The sequence below is a fragment of the Mobula birostris genome, chromosome 5 (assembly GCF_030028105.1).
Source record: "Mobula birostris isolate sMobBir1 chromosome 5, sMobBir1.hap1, whole genome shotgun sequence".
In the NCBI taxonomy this organism is placed as follows: domain Eukaryota; kingdom Metazoa; phylum Chordata; class Chondrichthyes; order Myliobatiformes; family Myliobatidae; genus Mobula; species Mobula birostris.
Genome location: NC_092374.1, coordinates 132,402,310 through 132,419,889, shown reverse-complemented (window position 1 = coordinate 132,419,889; position 17,580 = coordinate 132,402,310). Strand labels below are relative to the sequence as shown.

The 17,580-nt window shown below is 42.7% G+C and overlaps 1 protein-coding gene across 2 annotated transcripts in view; it reads left to right on the top strand.

Annotated features, from left to right (window-relative positions):
- gli2a (GLI family zinc finger 2a) overlaps positions 1-17,580 on the top strand; it is a 592,799-nt gene that overhangs the window by 103,068 nt on the left and 472,151 nt on the right. For both annotated transcript variants that reach the window (XM_072258704.1, XM_072258698.1), the window contains exon 2: positions 9,294-9,354. The gene's annotated coding sequence lies outside the window, so the exon portion shown is untranslated. The remainder of the gene's footprint in view (positions 1-9,293; positions 9,355-17,580) is intronic.

Here is a 17,580-nt window from a genome sequence, read left to right as displayed (position 1 = left end):
CCTCCATGAAAAATATGACCAGTCTACAACCATTCTTTTTCTTCTGTGGGCAAGCCAATTCTGGATCCACAAAGCAAGGTCCCTTTGGATCCTTTGCCTCCTTACTTTCTCAATAAGCCTTGCATGGGGTACCTTATCAAATGCCTTGCTGAAATCCATATACACTACACCTACTGCTCTACCTTCATCAATGTGTTTAGTCACATCCTTAAGAAATTCAATCAGGCTGGTAAGGCGCGACGTGGATTTGACAAAGCCATGCTGACTGTTCCTAATCATATTATGCCTCTTCAAATGTTCATAAATCCTGCCTCTCAGGATCTTCTCCATCAACTTACCAACCGCTGAACTAAGACTCACTGGTCTATAACTTCCTGGACTAAATCTACTGTCTTTCATGAATAAGGGAACAACATCTGCAACCCTACAATCCTTGGATACCTCTTCAAAGATCATTGACAGAGGCTCAGCAATCTCCTCCCTCACCTCCCACAGTAGCCTGGGGTACATCTCGTCCGGTGCCGGTGACTTATCCAACTTGATGCTTTCCAGAACCTCCTGCACATCCTCTTTCTTAATGTCTATATGCTCGAGCTTTTCGGTTGTAAGTCATCCCTACAATCACCAAAATCCGTCTCCGTAGTGAATACTGAAGCAGAGTATTAATTAAGTACCTCCACTACCTCCTCCGGTTCCGTACACACTTTTCCGCTGTCACACTTGATTAGTCCTATTCTCTCACATCTTATTGTCATAGTCATACTTTATTGATCCCGGGGGAAACTGGTTTTCATTACAGTTGCACCATAAATAATTAAATAGTAATAAAACCATAAATAGTTAAATAGTAATATGTAAATTATGCCAGGAAGTAAGTCCAGGACCAGCCTATTGGCTCAGGCTGTCTGACCCTCCAAGGGAGGAGTTGTAAAGTTTGATGACCACAGGCAGGAATGACCTCCTATGACTCTCTGTGTTGCATCTTGGTGGAATGAGTCTCCGGCTGAATGTACTCCTGTGCCCAACCAGTACATTATGTAGTGGATGGGAGACATTGTCCAAGCTGGCATGCATCCTCTTGCTCTTCACATATTTGTAGAATGCCTTGCAGTTTTCCTTAATCCTGCTCACCAAGGCCTTCTCATGGCTCCTTCTGGCTCTCCTAATTTCATTCTTAAGCTCCCTCCTGTTAGCCTTATAATTTTCTAGATCTCCATCATTACCTAGTTTTTTGAACTTTTCATAAGCTCTTCTTTTCTTCTTGACTAGATTTTCAACAGCCTTTGTGCACCACTGTTCCTGTATCCTACCATCCTTTCCCTGTGTCATTGGAATGTACCTATGCAGAACTCCACGCAAATATCCCCCGAACATTTGGCACATTTCTTCCGTACATTTCCCTGAGAACATCTGCTCCCAATTTATGCTTCCAAGTTCCTGCCTGATAGCTTCATATTTCCCCTTATTTCCCCTTACTCCAGTTAAACTTTTCCCTAACTTGTCTGCTCCTATCCCTCTCCAATGCTATGGTAAAGGAGAGAGAATTGTGATCACCCTCTCCAAAATGCTTTCCCACTGAGAAACCTAACATCTGACCAGGTTCATTTTCCAATACCAGATCAAGTACAGCTTCTCCTCTTGTAGGTTTATCTACATATTGTGTCAGGAAACCTTCCTGAACACACCTAACAAACTCCACTCCATCTAAACCCCTTGCTCTAGGGAGATGCCAATCGATATTGGGGAAATTAAAATCTTCCATCACAACAACCCTGTTATTATTGCACTGTTCCAGAATCTGTCTCCCTATCTGCTCCTCGATGTCCCTGTTACTATTGGGTGGTCTATAAAAATACCCAGTAGAGTTATTGACCCCTCCCTGTTTCTAACTTCCACCCACAGAGACTCAGTAGGCAATCCCCCACCTCCTTTGCCTCTCTCCCTGCCCTTTCTCAAACGTCTAAAGTCTGGCACTCTAAGTAGCCATTCTTGACACTGAGCCATCCAAGTCTCTGTAGTGGCTACAACATCATAGCTCCAAGTACTGATCCACGCTCTAAGCTCATTCATTTTGTTCATGATACTCCTTGCATTAAAATATACACGTCCCACTCCAACAGTCTGAGTTCTCATCAGTGGGAAACCTCTGGTCTAAAACATAGAGAATACTGATAGCGGAATCAAAGGTTATGGGGATAAGGCAGGAACTGGATACTGATAGTGGATGATCAGCCATGATCACAGTGAATGGCGGTGCTGGCTCGAAGGGCCGAATGGCCTACTCCTGCACCTATTGTCTATTGTCTACTGCAGATTCACGACCCTAAACACTTCAGTTTAAAATGAGCACAGGTCCAATCTTGTACCATTGTCCCCTTGTTCAAGATTCTCTTACTTGTGGAAAAATCTCAACATCTCACCTATCATGCCGTCTAGGGACCATTTATCTTTCAAAAAGATCACCCATCATTCTTCTAGAGTTTTTAAAAATATCTAAGTCTGATTTTTTTTTCTCACTTGTAATTGGGCGATCTCAGGTCACACACACAAAATGTTGGAGGAACTTAGCAGGTCAGGCAGCATCTATGGAGATGAATAAAGAGCTGACATTTCAGACCGCTCTGTCCTGGTGAAGGGTCTTGGCTTAGATCATCAGCTCTTTGTTCCTCTCCAAAGATGCTGGCTGACCTGCTGAGCTCTCCCAGCATTATGTGTGTGTAACTCTGGAATTCCAGCCTCTGCAAAAACACTTGTTTTTTTTCTCATTCCTGGATTAGTTTAGTGAATCTCTTTTGAACTGCCTCCAATGCCAGTACATCCTCTCTTATTTAAGGGGAAGAAAATTATGCTCAGCTGATGGCTCACCAGTATCTGTACATTTGTAACAATACTTATCTATTTCTGAATTCCAACCTTCTTGCAATAAAGGTCAGTGTGCCATTTGCCTTCCTATTGACTTGGTGCATCTGTCTGAAAGTAATTATTGATTCCTTCAACAGAACAGAATCAGAATCAGAATCAGGTTTATTATCACTGGCATGTGTCGTGAAATTTGTTAACTTAGCAGTGCAGTTTAATACAATGCATAATATAGAAGAAAAAAATAATAATAAATAAATTACAGTATACCTGTACGTATATTGAATAGATTAAAAATCATGCAAAAACAGAAATAATGTATATTAAAAAGTGAGGAAGTGTCCAAGGGTTCAATGTCTATTTAGGAATCCGATGGCAGAGGGGAAGAAGCTGTTGCTGAATCGTTGAGTGTGTGCTTTCAGGCTTCTGTATCTCCCACCTGATGGTAACAGTGAGAAAAGGGCATGTCCTGGGTGCTGGAGGTCCTTAATAATGGATGCTGCCTTTCTGAGACACCGCTCTCTGAAGATGTCCTGGGTACTTTGTAGGCTAGTGTCCAAGATGGAGCTGACTAAACTTACAAGCCTCTGCAGCTTCTTTTGGTCCTGTGCAGTAGCCCCTCCATACCAGACAGCGATACAGCCCGTCAAAATGCTCTCCAAGGTGCAACTACAGAAGTTTTTGAGTGTATTTGTTGACATACCGAATCCCTTCAAACACCCAATGAAGTATAGTTGCTGTCTTGCCTTCTTTATAACTACATCGATATGTTGGGACCAGGTTAGATCCTCAGAGATCTCGACACCCAGGAACTTGAAACCTCTCACTCTCTCCACTTCTGATCCCTCTATGAGGATTGGTATGTGTTCCTTCGTCTTACCCTTCCTGAAGTCCACAATCAGCTGTTTCGTCTTACTGACGTTGAGTGCCAGGTAGTTGCTGCGACACCACTCCACTACGCCCCCTCGTCACCACCTGAGATTCTACCAACAATGGTTGTATTGTCAGCAAGTTTATAGATGCTAGATCCCTATGTTCATCTCTGCTGCCTGTAAGGAAATTGTACGTTCTCCCCATGAGCATGATGGTTTCCTCCAGGTGCTCTGATTTCCTCCCACAATCCAAAGACATACTGATGGATAAGTTAATTGGTCATGGTAAATTGTCCCATGATTAGACTAGGATTAAATCAGAGGATTGTTGGGTGGCATGGCTAGATAGGCCTATACTGTGCTATCTCAATAAATAAATAAATAAAATCTACAAATTTTCACTGTTTAGGTCAGGGGTCGGCAACCTTTTTGCCTCTGTGGGCCGGATTGCATATTAATGAGTGGACAGTGGGCCAGATAAATGCCATAAAAAACTTGAAATATGGGAATTATCCATTTAAACACATCTAGTTATGTTTTGCCTCAAATTAATGAATAACGCATGCTAGAAAATCATTTGTGCTTAACCAAGGATGCCAATTAGTAATCAAAGAACTCAGTTTAGTTGCAATTTATTTCAATCAAGGCATCTTTTGAATCTATTAAAAGGATGCAAAGAATCTTTAAACATAAAACGTATGAACATGATGCATTGAATGGTGGTAAATTAAGTATGATAAAAAAGAAAATTTTAATGCAAACAATCGATAAATCAATGTGAAATGATGCTGTTTGTTGCTTGAAAGCTTCTCAATATTGGATGTCAGACTTGTTGATGCCAAGAGCAAGACATTATCCAGATGGGCATCAGTCAATCTTGTTCTCAAATGGTTCTTGGTGTGCTTCATTTTTGAAAATAATTGCTCACACAGATATGTGCTGCCAAACAATGATGCCATCTTTTTTGCATGGTCCACTAAGTTAGGATACTTCCCACTTGGATGAATATATTTTCTATTGAAGTCAAGCACAGACACATCTTCAGAATGAAATTTCAATCTCAGTATGTCGTCACACTGCATCTCAATCAATTCCATTTGAAAAATTTCTGATGCAGTGTCCACTTCCATATCAAATGGAGTAACAAACTGCTTGAACTTATTCGCATGCAAGTAAAAATCAGCAAAACGAGATGAAAACTGTTTTCTCAATTCTTGGACCTTTGTCTTATTTTCTAGGCAAATGAGATAAACTGGTTTTCCAGTTTGCTCGATGAAGAAGTAACCTAGTGTCCAAGTGTCTTGAAAATTTCGGTACTCAGTGTCTACCTTCCTGTGTTTTGCATTCATTGCCATTGGAATTTTTTTCTTCGATTTTATTTTGAAACGCGAAACAAGTATCGTAGCACATGTTAATATCTGGATATTTAGCATGGATTTCTTGTTAAAGCACAGTGACGCTGTTTCTGTTTACAAATTTGAACAATCCCATCTTAAAAACCTGCGTGTGCGTGGAGAGTATCTAATACATATTAATAAGGTTGTCTGCCTTCCTGTCATTCGTATACACCAGTGTTTGGTTTGAAACAAAATGGAACCTGGGGCCAGTGTAACAAGACGCCATGCATGTCCATCAGTGTGGTCGCGTGAAACACTCAGAATAAGGAAAAATCGCTCGTGGACCAGATAAGCATAGTATCCCAATATTTGCTCGCAGGCTGGTCAAAATACCTTCACGGGCCGGATCTGGCTTGCAGGCCGCAGGTTGCCTGCCCCGGGATAGATAATTGTTTGCCTTTAGATTCCTCTGATCCAAATTAAACTAAATTTGTCAAGTTTTTCCCAACTTGGTGAGCAGATCTCAATTAGCTTCCAGAATGCTCCCTCCCATCAATTTTCATGTCATTAGCTAATTTAAATACTCTACAGATTATCATCTTCTAAATATCCTCCATTTGCATAAATGTGGCTTTTAAATATTTGAATAAAACATGCTTTAACAAGATAAGACATCATTATGAATATTATAGGGGATGAATTCTGTTCAAGGTGCTATCCCTTTTGTAATGTAGAAATTGTATTTTGGAACTGATTTTTTATTTTGTTTTAATTGATAATACTTGAAAATTCACTCTTAAACATCCACTTAGAATCTTTTTCTTCAAGGAAACTCTTTGTCAGTGTGTTTTAAATGTAAATCATGTATTATCCTTAACGGATATGATTTTTTGTGTGTATATTGCCACTGATGCAACTGAGGAACTTGGACAGGTGCCAGGGTTATACAACTCTGAGAAGCAATGGATTTCTTTTAATGTGAAGCTATTATTGTTGCCATTACCAAATATGATGCAATTGAGCCTGAATATTTATTTATTTATTGAGTGATACAGCGCAGAGTAGGCCTTTCTGGCCTTTCGGGCTGCGCCCCCCTTGACAAACCTGATAGAGGCCTCTGTCAGTCCGGACCGACCGTGGATGTTGTGCCCTAGCTGTCTAGATACGCAAGCCAGGACAGTACGATAGGAAGAGCAAGCTGTTGCCCATGTCACAAGCTCCCCCTCTCCATGCACCTGATAAACCCCAAAGGAACAGCAGAGACTGATACAGTTTGGTACCAGCAGTGTTGCAGGAGTATCCAGTCAGCATTGAACTCAATGTAGGACTGCCTTAGGAACTCCAGCTCCGGATTTTCCCTCGGGGCTTACTCCCGAGGCCTTCCTCATGAGTGGGTATAGCCGCAAAGCGCGGATGTTCACGATCAGAGTTTTCCTTTTCTTAGACGAACTGCCAACCACTGCCAGCGGGTCCCATCTGCCTGAAACAACTGGTATTCAGGCACCAGTAACCTGCCTATACCCCTTCTCCTGACAGTAGAAGCAGTTCCACTGGGCTTAGTAGCTAAGCCACGTGTGAAGGCCAGGAGCTGGACTTGGTTGTCAGAGGCTCTTTGAGGTGCACACTATTAAATGAGCATTTAATAGATAGTGGGAGCTTGTCCTCACTGCCTCCCCTGGACATAACAACCTTAAGGAGTCAAAACCCAATTAACCCTAACTTAATCATGGGACAATTTACACCCACCCTCCTTCACCAACGACTGACTCTGACTGAGTCTCTGCACTGTGGGTGGAAACCGAAGCACCCGGGGAAAACCCACAGATTCCATGGGGAGCACGTACAGAGACTCCTTACAGAGGACACCGGAATTAAACTCCGAACTCCGGAATGCCCTGATCTGTAATAACATGGTTCTTGCATGTTTACCTGAAGTTTTTTTTTAAATGACAGAAGTACCCAATAACATTAACCAGAAGCAATGTTCCCAGATTGAAATAACAGCCAGATGAATGTGAGCCCTATTTCTACTAAAAAAATTTTTAATCTACTGCTTAAATGAATGGAATGAGAGTATATAATGAGCAGTGACTATGTCCGTACAAATTCAGTACCAGCAAGCTCCTCATTACAACCATTTGGGTTGTGGAGAATCACCCTTAAAGAATTCACAAATCACAACCTAGAAACTATGATTCAGAATAAATTAAACTCCTCCCGAATTTCTGTGGAAAAAGGATCGGAGTTTGAGGAGATTTGGAATGTCAGCTGAAACACTTGAAAACTTCTACAGATGTATTGTGACAGGCTGCTTCACTGTCTGGTTTGGGGTGGGGCGGGGGGGGGGATGTGGTGGCTATCGCACAGGATCAAAAGAAGCTACAGAAAGTTGTAAAATTAGTCAGCTCCATCATGGGTACTAGCCTCCACAGTATCCAAGACATCTTCAAGGAGCAGTGTCTCAGAAAGGCGGCATCCATTATTAAGGACCCTCATCACCCAGGTCATGACTTGTTCTCATTATTACCATCAGGAAGGGGGTACAGAAGCTTGAAGACACATACTCAGCGATTCAGGAACAGCTTCTTCCCCTCTGCCATCAGATTTCTGAATGGACATTGAACCCATGAACAGTACCTCACTTTATTAACTATTTCTGTTTTTGCACCACACACAAAATGCTGGAGGAGCTCAGCAGGCCAGACAGCATCTATGGAAAAGAGCACAGCTGACGTTTTGGGCTCAAACCCTTCGGCAGGACTGGAGAAAAAAAGCTGAGGATTGGATTTAAAAGGTGGGGGAAGGGGAGAGAGAAAAGCCAGGTGATAGGTGAAACTTGAAGGGGGAGGGAAGAAGCAAAGAGCTGGGAAGTTGATTGGTGAAGGGGACAGAAAGCTATGGAAGAAACAAAAAAGTTTGGGGGGGAGCAGCAGAGGGAGGCGATGGGGCGACCAAGAAGATGGGAAATGGTGAAGGTGGGGGGGGGGGAATTACTGGAAGTTTGAGAAATCAATGTTCGTGCCATTAGGTTGGAGGCTACCCAAGCGGAATATAAGATGTTGTTCTTCCAACCAAAGTGTGGCCTTATCACGACAGTGGAGGAGGTCATGGATGGACACATCAGAACGGGAATGGGAAGTGGAATTAAAATGGGTGGCCACTGGGAGATCCCACTTGTTCTGGTGGACAGAGCATAGATGCTCGGCGAAGCGGTCTCCCAATCTACGTTGAGTCTCACTGATATACAGGAGGCCATACTGGGAGCACCGAACACAGTAGGTGACCGCAACAGACTCACAGGGGAAATGTCACCTCACCTAGAAGGACTGTTTGGGGCCCTGAATGATAGTGAGGGAGGAGGTGTAGGGGCAGATGTAGCACTTGTTCGGCTTGCAAGAACAGGTGCCAGGATCAGTGGGGAGGGACAAATGGACAAGGGAGTCGTGTAGGTAGCGATCCCTGGGTGGGGGGAGGAGGGGGAGGGAAAGATGTGTTTGGTAGTAGGATCCAGTTGAAGGTGGCGGAAGTTTCAGAGAATTATGTGCTGGATGCAGAGGCTGGACATACAGTGTGTATGTGTGTGTGTGCCCAAGATATTTGCACAGCACTGTACATAAGCTCTTTTGAGATAAAGGGTGCTATATAAGCACAGAAGTTTTCATTCTCCCAGTGCCTTATTTATTTTCAATGGTGTAATCTTGTTTCAAGTATTTTGTATGTAAACTAGGGAAATGTTTGCAGAAACAACTTGGTTGAACATGAAGTGATTAGAGAGTAGGTGGCATACTAACTTTTAGATTTTATATCTACGTAGGACAAGAATGATGGAAGACCATTTTCATTGTTACAGAGAATCACAAAACTTAAAGGCCCTAATAACAATTTTCCATACATTTAAGATCAGCAATAAGATGGTTGTTTACAATCTACTGGGATGCAGTCATAGAAATGGATTTTGAAGATTAAATTTGCACCTTTCAACAATTTGAATTAATGCAAGGACTGAATTTTTTTATTAAAAATACTAAATGTGGTTTGCTTGTAATTCCTGGGGGTGTTAACAATGTGATTTTGCCCAACAGAGGCAGAAACTCCTCAACTAATAATGCTGTATCCTGAAATTCTGTATTTAACATGCTGCATATTGAACTCCTGTGTTCCATTATTGCAGTGATTGCCAATGTTAAAGCATTATTAATCGCTGTTTTGAATCTTCTCTTGGCAGATGAGAGCAAATATTCTTCGTTAAGGTGGAGGAAAACAAAGCTTCCTGATTTAAGAGAAAGGTAAGTTAGATCAGATTCTGCTTTTCATTACTTTCATTATAGCTAACTTATTCACGTGACAATACATTTATTTTTCAGTGTGTCTAAATTTTGTTTTACTCTATTAAAATTATGCTCTGTTAGTTGTGGCTCTTGCTACAATAATGGTCTCCAACAATATTATCTAGTTTGCCACTGAGCTACTTACACTAGTGATGCATAGTGAGCCACTGCAAGCCACTGAGGGAACTATTTGTGTTGCCTTTGAATCTGGCACGACGATCTCTTCACCATGACAAGTTTAATATGAGTGGGACACGTAGTACTCTCATGACCAGAGCTGATGATTCCTGGTTGTAGTAACTTGAGTCTGTTAGCTAATTCCAACGATAAGTAACAGAATCAGTGCTATCCCTTAATGAAGACAATAAACTCTCAGCTAATGGTGATGTCTGGTACAACAATGCAACCAAAATCATACTTGCACAATTCACCCTGTTCAAAGGACACATTTACATTTGTATGGTACTGTGCAAAAAGTCTTAGCCAGCTAGACTCAGGAGCATTAGACTTTTGCGCAGTCCTGTAGTAATTTTATGTATTACACTGTACTGCTGCAAATAAAAAAATCAAATTTCATGACATATGTGAGTGATGATAAACCTGATTCTGATATGGGTCTCTGTTATGGACCAAGAGTGGGAAGGGGGCAGGGAGAGGGGAATCATGGTTGGAAAAAGGGGAAGGGAGCGGGACACACCAGAGAGACATCCTGCAGTGATAAATAAGCCAATTGCTTGGAACCACATGACCTTGCCTGGTGTCTGAGGGCTGGGTGTGTCCGCACTGTACCACCCCTTACCCCAGCACTCCTTCTCTGCCACCTGTCCCACACTCCTCCCACAGCGCTCCACCCTCAGTACTCCCGGCATTCTTTGCTCCCACCAGATTTACAAACTCCGCATTGACAAACACAATACTGTGCAAAAATCTTAGGCACCCTGGCTATATATATGCGGCTAAGACTTTTGCACGGTACTGTATGCAACAAACCAATGAAAGTAGCCTTTGTGATAAAGGTTTTGAAAATAAATTGTTTGTACCTATGTTTGTGTTAAATATGAATTTCTTTTTAAGATGGGGTGAATTTAATAGAACTTTGAATCAGGCCTGATATTTACAACACGTTCAAGTCTTGTGACGACATCATTATAGTCAATATACCAGTTTACAATTGAACATTTTTTAAAAAAGCACTAAACTCCATGAGTAACTGGGTAAGGGTGATGTGGTTGGACACAGCAGTCTCTGTTGATCTGGGATGGAGTCTGACCTTAGGCAGTATGGCATAAAGCTGTACACCAGTTGTACTTGGTAGATCAGGGGTCAATTCCGTCCTCTTTAAAGCGTTTGTCTGCTGTCCCCGTAATGGCGTGAGTTTTCTCGGGGTGCTCTGGTTTCCACCCATATTCTAAAAAAGATATACAGGTTAGAGTTGGTAAGGTGCGGGCATGCCATGTTGGTGCAAGAATTGCGGGGGCACTTGTGGGCTACCCCCAGCACATCGCAAACGATGACACAAATGACGCATTTCACTGTACGTTTTGATGTATCTCTGAAGAATCCTTAACCTTTGGGTTCTGTGTGTGATGTTTGTACATTCTCCCTGTGACTGTATGCATATCACCTGAATACTCCAGCTTCCTTCTACGTCCCAAAACAGAGCCTTGCAGGAGGGTGCCTACAGTAGATTTGATGGGCATGTAAGAGATGGTGGGTTACTGGGAAATGTATGAGGGAATAGGAATGCTCTAAGAACCGGTATTGGGCTGATGGGCCAAATATCTTCCTTCTGTGTCTTGAGGAAGATATGAGGCATAGTAATGAGAAGTATATTGGGCCTCAGATAGGCTCCTTACGGCACATCAAGAGAAAGTGGAGTCTGGTGGATGAGGCCTGAGGCCTGGATTTCAAAGTCCTGTGATTGGCAAATACCGGCCTCGATACCAGAGGATGAAGCCCGATGGTTGAAGACCAAACTCACTGTGTCTGAAGATCGAGGCCTGAAAGTCAAAGCCTCTTGGTCAGTGTGCCTGGATGTCAGAGGTCCAATGACTGCAAATCTAACAGTGCAGGCCAGGAATTAGAATTTGGAGCCAAGGTCTGCGAGTCTGAAAGTCCAGGGCCAAGGACTCTTAGAGGCAGCCTGTCCGTAAGACCATAAGCTATAGGAGCAGAAATAGGCTATTTGGACCATCGAGTCTGCTCCACCATTCAATCATGGGCTGATCCAATTCTTCCAGTCATCCCCACTCCCCTGCATTCACCCCATATCCTTTGATGCCCTGGCTAATCAAGAACCTAGCGATCTCTGCCTTAAATACACCCAATGACTTGGACTCCACAGCCACTCGTGGCAATAAATTCCACAGATTTACCATCCTCTGACTAAAGTAATTTCTCTGCATTTCTGTTCTAAATGGATGTCCTTCAATCCTGAAGTTGTGCCCTCTTGTCCTAGAATCCTCTACCATGGGAAATAACTTTGCCATACCTAATCTGTTCAGGCTTTTTAACATTTGGAATGTTTCTGTGAGATCCCCCCTCATTCTCCTGAACTCCAGGGAATACAGCCCAAGAGCTGCTAGACGTTCTACATATGGTAACCGTTTCATTCCTGGAATCATTCTTGTGAATCTTCTCAGAGCTCTCTCCAATGTCAGTATATCCTTTCTAAAACAAGGAGCCCAAAACTGCACACAGTACTCCAAGTGTAGTCTCACGAGTGCCTTATAGAGCCTCAACAATACATCCCTGCTCTTATATTCTATACCTCTAGAATATAACTTAATCCCAACATTACATTTGCCTTCTTCACAATTGACTTAACCTGGAGGTTAACCTTTAGGATATCTTGCACAAGGACTGCCAAGTCCCTTTGCATCTCTGCATTTTGAATTCTCTCCCCATCTAAATAATAGTCTGCCCATTTATTTCTTCCACCAAAGTGCATGACCGTACACTTTCCGACATTGTATTTCATTTGCTACTTCTTTGCCCATTCCCCTAAACTATCTAAGTCTCTCTGCAGGCTTTCTATTTCCTCATCACTACCCGCTCCTCCACCTATCTTTGTATCATCAGCAAACTTAGCCACAAATCCATTAACCCCATAGACCAAATCATTGACATACATTGTAAATAGCAGCAGTCCCAACACCGACCCCTGTGGAATTCCACTGGTGACCGGCAGCCAGCCAGAATAAGATCCTTTTTTTCCTACTCTCTGTTTTCTGCCAACCAGCCAATGCTCCACCCATGCTAGTAATTTCCCTGTAATTCCATGGGCTCTTATCTTGCTAAGGAGCCTCATGTGCGGCTTTCTGAAAATCCAAGTACACCACATTTACGGCATCTCCTTTGTCTACCCTGCTTGTAATTTCTTCAAAGAATTGCAGTAGGTTTGTCAAGCAGGATTTTCCGTTCAGGAAACCATGCTGGCTTTGGCCTATCTTGTCATGTGCCTCCAGGTATTCCGTAATCTCATCCCTAACAATAAATTCCAACAACTTCCCAACCACTGATGTCAGGGTAACAAGGTCTATAGTTTCCTTTCTGCTGTCTCCTACCCTTCTTAAATATCAGAGTAACATTTGCAGTTTTCCAGTCATCCGGTACAATACCAGATTCTATCGATTCTTGAAAGATCATCGTTAATGCCTCCGCAATCTCTCCAGCTACTTCCTTCAGAACCCAAGTGTGCATTCCATCAGATCTAGGAGATTTATCCACCCTCAGACCATTAAGTTTCCTGAGCACCTTCTCAGTCGTAATTTTCACTGCACAAACTTCACTTCCCTGACACTCTTGAATGTCCGGTATACTGCAGACATCTTCCACTGTGAAGACTAATGCAAAATATGTATTCAGTTCCTCTACCATCTCTGCATCTCTCATTACAATATCTCCAGCATCATTTTGTATTGGTCCTATATCTACCCTCGGCTCTCTTTTACCCTTTATGTACTTAAAAAAGCTTTTAGTATCTTCTTTGATATTAGTCGCCAGCTTCCATTCATAATTCATCTTTTCCTTCCTAATGACCTTCTTAGTTTCCTTCTGCAAGTTCTTAAAGGTTTCCAATCCTCTATCTTCCCACTAGCTCTGGCATCCTCGTATACCCTCTCTTTTGCTTTTACTTTGGCTCTGATTTCACTTGTCAACCACGGTAGTGTCCTTCTTCCCTTTGAAAATTTCTTCTTACTTGGAATATATCTGTCTTGCACTTCCTTCATTTTTCGCAGAAACTCCAGCCATTGCTGCTCTGCTGTCCTTCCCACAAATGTTCCTTTCCAGTCAACTTCGGCTAGTTACACTCTCATGTCATTGTAATTTCCTTTATTCCACTGCAATACCGACACGTTGGATTTTACTTTTTTCCCTCTCAGGTTTCAAAGTGAACTTGATCATATTGTGATCACTGTTCCCTCAGGGTTTCTTAACCTTAAGCTCTCTTATCACCTTCAGATCATTACACTGCACCCAATCCAGCACAGCTGATCCCCTAGTGGGCTCAACAACAAGCTGTTCTAAAAAGTCATCCCTTAGACATTCTAGGATTGAAGGCCTGTCTGTGTGTGTGTGAGTGTGTGAAAGAGTCATGTTTTGCCATTGTTGTTGTTGGTGGTGCTTGTGTTGCTCTGCTGAACATTGTGGGCTTTGTATGTTCCTGCTGGAATGTGTGGCCGCACTTGCTGGCTGCCCTCAACACATCCTTAGCTTGTAGACACAAGAGGTTCTGCTGATGCCGGAAACCTAGAGCAGTGGTCCCCAACCACCAGGCTGCAAAGCATGTGCTACCTGGCCGCGAGGAAACGATATGAGTCAGCTGCACCTTTCCTCATTCCCTGTCACGCACTGTTGAACTTGAACATAGGGTTGCCAACTGTCCTGTATTTGCTGGGACATCCCGTATATCGGGCTAAATTGGTTTGTCCCATACAGGACCACCCTTGTCCTGTATTTCCCCCACTAAGGTACAGTGTTCCTATGAAACCTTTTGTGCCAAAATGGCGTAAAGCAAAGAAGCAATTACCATTAATTTATATGGGAAAAATTTTTGAGCGTTCGCAGACCCAAAAAATAACCTACCAAATCATACCAACTAGCACATAAAACCTAAAATAACACTTCCTGTAAAAGCAGGAATGATATGATAAATACACAGCCTATATAAAGTAGAAGTAGTGTATGTACAGTGTAGTCAGGAAGATTAAGCCAAAACCGATTTGTAGAAAAAAATCGGCACATAACGCGCATGTGCACGCCACGCAGGCGCACTCAGGTGCCCGCGCAAGGCTTCATCATCATGGTAGTCTTTCTCGGGGTAAACACAAGTGTCCCGTATTTGACTGTTACTTTTGTCCATTATTTGGGAGTGAGAAAGTTGGGCAACCCTAACTGTAAAAGACATGTTGCGGTGAGTTTAACCCTACTTGAACAACACCCCCCTCCCCAGTCGGCCGGTCAATATTAAACCAGCCCGCGGTGCAAAAAAGGTTGGGGACCCCTGACCTAGAGCAATGCACATAATGTGCTGGAGAAGCTCAGCAGGTCAGGCAGCATCTATGGAATCGGAGTCCCGATGAAAGGTCTCGACCTGAAACATTGACTGTTTATTCCTATCTATCAAAGCTGCCTGACCTGCTGAGCTCCTCCAGCACATTTTGTGTATCATCCTTAGGGTGTGCTTGTTTTTTTAAGCAAGTGGCATATTTCACTGTGTGATTTGATGTAAATGTGATAAATAAATGAATCTAAATCTGATCTTCTGCTTTTGTTTACCTGCCCCGCACTTTCTGTGTACCTTTTACACTATATTCCCATTGTTATTGATTACCTTGTTCTACTCAATGCACTGTGTAATGATTTAATCTGTACGAACAGTCCACAACAAAGCTTTCCACTGTGTTTTGATACATGTGACAATAACTATCTAATACCAATACAACAATATAAACCATTGGCTTCTCACAGGGAACGTGTGAAGAGCCTTTAATGTAGCAGGATGCTTTGAAGGTGCTTCAGAAAAATCTTGCCCAACTAAATTTGATGCAAGGCCAATAATTAGTCAGATGACCAAAGGGAGGTTGGTCCAAGGGGTTTTAAGGAGAGTTGAAGAGAAGACCGCTTTGAACAGGAAACTTTAGTGAGGTAATTCCAGAGTCTTTGGCTTTGCCAGCTGAAAGGGTCTTCAAAACTGTGCCAATCACTGGAATGCACTACCTGAGTAGGTGGTGGAAGCAGATAGTCTCACAACGAGTAGAAATGATGGGCAAAGTGTAGAAAGCTATGGACCAAGTGCTGGTGGGTGGGACTAGAGGAGATGGATGTTTGATGGCTGGTACAGGTCTGGTGCTGTGCTGCATGGTTTTATAACTCTGTACACTGTGACTCTACACTGAGTGGCTACTTTATCAGCTATCACCTGCACCGACTAACGTGACCACTGAGTAAATGTTTGTAGTCTTCTGCTGCTGTAGGTCTACTTCAGGGTTCAATGTGTGGTGCATACAGAGATGCACTTCTGCACATTCTTGTTATAAAATGTGGTTATTTGAGTTACTGTCACCCTCCTATCAGCTTGAACTAGTCTGGCCATTCTTCTCTGATCATCTCTCATTAATAAGGCACTTTCACCCACAGAACTGCCACTCAATTGATGTTTTTTTTTGTTTACCGTACCATACAGAGAACTCTATAGACTGTTGTGCGTGAAAATCACAGGAGATCAGCAGATCCTGAGATATTTGTACCAACCCCTTCTGGCTCCAACAATCATTCCATGGTCAAAGCCACTGAGATCACATTTCTTCCCCATCCTAATGTTTGATCTGAACAGCAACTGAACCTCTTAACCATGTTGGCATTAAGCTGCTGCCACATGATTGGGTGATTAGATATTTCTATTAATAAGCAGGTATACAGGTGTGCCTAATGAAATGGCCATTGAGTGTATGCTGAGGTGAACTTTAAAACCACAAAGAATTTCATGACTAAGGGTTGTCTATTCAAAAAAAAATCTGATTAAATATTGCAAACACGGTTCTAATGGTACTCTTTGATATATTTTGATATATTTAAGGCTGTTTCAGGATTCATTCTTAAGGGGAAGACCTGTCACAATGTACAGTATATTTCAATGTCAGGCACATTGAAGTCAAAGTCTTTCATTAGGAATCAAGCTCAGAGCCGGAATTTTCCAGATCTTCTGTCATCTGTAAAGCCAAGACCAAAGAGAATGAGTCAACAACATCAACAAACAAATATCTTACCTCTCATCTCCAGCTTCTGCAGTCAATAAATTTCAAATCGCTGACCCTATTTTGATTCTGATTTCTGCTCAGGTTGCCTGTTTCGTTGGGACCCAAGGTCTGAAGGCAGATTAATTTAATGTGGCACCACTTCTTTAGATGGTTCAGGTCAGTCAGATGCAACATGGAGGTGTACAAAAGTTGGTGAAGAAGGTCATGGCAGGCTTGCCCATTTGGATAGGTTTTGCCTTCCTGTTGAAAGGTGACCAGAATTGCACTCAATATTCCAGATGTGGGATATCATGTTACAGCTATCCAAGATGGTGCTGAGATCACACCTGGAATATACATTCTGTCTGGTATGATTAAGTTAGGGAGAGCACAGAAAAGATTCGCAGCAATGTTGAATGCACCTGAGTTATAAGGACTGATGGGAGAGGCTGGGACTATTTGCCATGGAAGGCAAAAGATAACTTTATAAGAGCAAAGGGGCAAAGACAGCATAAATGGTTAAAGCCCTTTTCTCAGGGTCATCGTCATCATCATCTTTCCATGACCATGATTGTTCTTGGCATTGTTCTTTTCAACAGAAGTGGTTTGCCATTGCTGCCTTCTGTGCAGTGTCTTTACAAGACGGGTGACTCCAGAGATTGTCTGCCTGCTGTCAGTGTTCACATAACTTGTGATATGCACCAGCTGCTCACATGACCATCCAGTTCCTGCTCCCATACCTTCTCGTGATCCTGATCAGGGGGCTAAGCAGGTGCTACACATTGCCCAAGGGTGACCTGCAGGCTAGTGGAGGGAAGGAGCGTCTCACGCTTCATTTGCTAGAGACTTATCTCCACCCCATCATCCTTCTCAGGGTAGGGAAGTGTAAAGCTAGAGGGCATAGTTTATGGAGTTTACTCATCTCACTGCTCCATGGGGTTTA